We start from the raw sequence: 2,189 nt of genomic DNA, 5'->3' as shown, positions 1-2,189 counted from the left end.
TGATACTCGACAGAGAGCGGACACAGATGCATTTCCTTTTATGCCTGATATCAGGTTTACAGTAATGCCTTGCGGACTGGAGAAAAAGGAAAAGAGTCAGGGCTAAACCGCTGGGTTTAGCCCTGACTCTTCCTCTTTCCCCTCTTTTCCTTTTTCCCCTAACTCTTTTTCTTTTTTCTCCAATCTTTCCTCTCACCCACCTATTCTTCACCAATCCCCACATCCCCCTCGCCTCTATTGGGTCCTTACCTATGAATCCCTTCTAGTTCTAGGGAGACTAAATTAAGACAATGGTTATAGCCAGATGACCAAAAGCTCCAGCTGTGGGTCATAATATAACTGAGACCCGCGTCAGGAAACACTTGTCATGTTTCCTGGCGATCATTATACCAACCTGCCAGGGAGACTTAAGTAAGTTTATTTAGGTGACTACGATTATCATGCATAGTAACATGTATGTAAATTACGTAGGATACCAAAAAAAAAAGTCAGACGAAGTGACTTTTTTTTTTGGTTATCTGGGACCCATGGCCCAGACATAAACCAAAATATTGCCAGATTGTTGAAATATTTTTTGGTAAAAGTAACTTTTTTTTTCAATTTTTTTTTCGATGGTTTTCGTACCCGCCCATCTGGGACAAAATTTAGTAATTAAGAACAGTGGCTTCTCATTTACAAAAAAAAAAAAAAGTAGATACATATTTTTTAAAATTTTGGAGTATACGGGCATCAAAATCGTGAACCGATTAGTAAATGGCTATAAATAAAATGGGCCGAATCAAAACGACTTTTATTTTCAGACATTATATAATTTGCAAGACAAAAAGAGCTGACCCTGGAGTGACTCGAACACCCAGCCTTCTGATCTGGAGTCAGACGCGCTACCATTGCGCCACAGGGCCGTTATGTATGCTCCTCTTTCTCTAGCACACCTCACCCACCTTACTAACACTTAACTTTACTACTACTATACTTTATTTACTTTATTATCATGTGTTATATACTTTGCTAGTATATCTCACCCACCACCATACCTCATTCACCTTATAAACATACCTTGCTAACATCTCACCCACCTTACTAATATACCTCACCCACCTTTCTAATATACCTCACCCACCTTTCTAATATACCTCACCCACCTTACTAATATACCTCACCCACCTTACTAATATACCTCACCCACCTTACTAATATACCTCACCCACCTTTCTAACAAACTTCACCCACCTTACTAACAAACTTCACCCACCTTACTAACATACCTCACTCACCTTATTAACAAACTTCACCCACCTTACTAACACACCTTACTAATATACCTCACCCACCTTACTAATATACCTTACCCACCTTACTAACAAACATCACCCACCTTACTAACACACTATAAGGCACAGCTACAAGTTAAAAACATAGATGAGTCACAGTGATTTTAGGATATGTTTCTAACCTTAGGGGCGTCAGGAAATGGAACGACCTGGACAGCTTAGTGGTAGAGGCACGATCTATACATAGCTTTAAGAATAGGTATAATAGGACTCACGCAGCTAGGGGTGAATCCTGTGGCGGCCAGCAGAGTGGCAGGACCAGGAGCTAAGACTCGATCGACTCTTGCAAGCACAAACAGGTGAGTATTGCACCCACCTTACCAGCACATCTCACCTAGTAGGTAGGAGCATTTATTTAATTTGACAGTTTTATTGTACACTCCCACATACACCATCAGGTAGGTGGTAATCAGAATATTACAGAGGCTTCTCATTTTTATTAACGAATTTAGTGTAGATAAGTAAGTTTTAGATACCTATATCTAGCATGTCGGCACGTTTTGCTCACAACCAAAGAACCCGGGTTCAAAGTTTATTCAAAGTTTATTCTCTATAAGGATTACAATGCTGAGTTTAATGAGAGGGAATGACTCACAGGTGCGGTACTCACACTAGAATATTTTTTTTTAATTTCCGATGAAGACCGATCATAATATAGAATAGAAAAACGCCTAAGATTACCTTCAAGTGTCCAGTGTGGTAGTCTGCTTAATATATCTACTATGATATATAAAAAAAGTGTTAATGTCTCTAAATACACAATATTTAAAGGGAAAAAAAACAATCGCCCGAACAGGGACTCGAACCCTGGACCGTTAGGTTAAAAGCCTAACGCTCTACCGACTGAGCTATCCGGGC

At 39.7% G+C, this 2,189-nt stretch overlaps 2 non-coding genes across 2 annotated transcripts; both read right to left on the bottom strand.

Annotated features, from left to right (window-relative positions):
- Positions 1 to 830: 830 nt before the first annotated feature.
- On the bottom strand, positions 831 to 902 carry TRNAW-CCA (transfer RNA tryptophan (anticodon CCA)). Its single transcript has one exon. It is a non-coding gene; the product is annotated as a tRNA-Trp (tRNA).
- Positions 903 to 2,116: 1,214 nt separating this feature from the next.
- Positions 2,117 to 2,189, bottom strand: TRNAK-UUU (transfer RNA lysine (anticodon UUU)). The gene has a single exon. It is a non-coding gene; the product is annotated as a tRNA-Lys (tRNA).

The sequence above is a fragment of the Cherax quadricarinatus genome, chromosome 50 (assembly GCF_038502225.1).
Source record: "Cherax quadricarinatus isolate ZL_2023a chromosome 50, ASM3850222v1, whole genome shotgun sequence".
Taxonomy (NCBI): Eukaryota; Metazoa; Arthropoda; class Malacostraca; order Decapoda; family Parastacidae; genus Cherax; species Cherax quadricarinatus.
The sequence above is the reverse complement of the archived record's forward strand: the minus strand, read 5'-3'. Positions and strand labels throughout refer to the sequence as shown.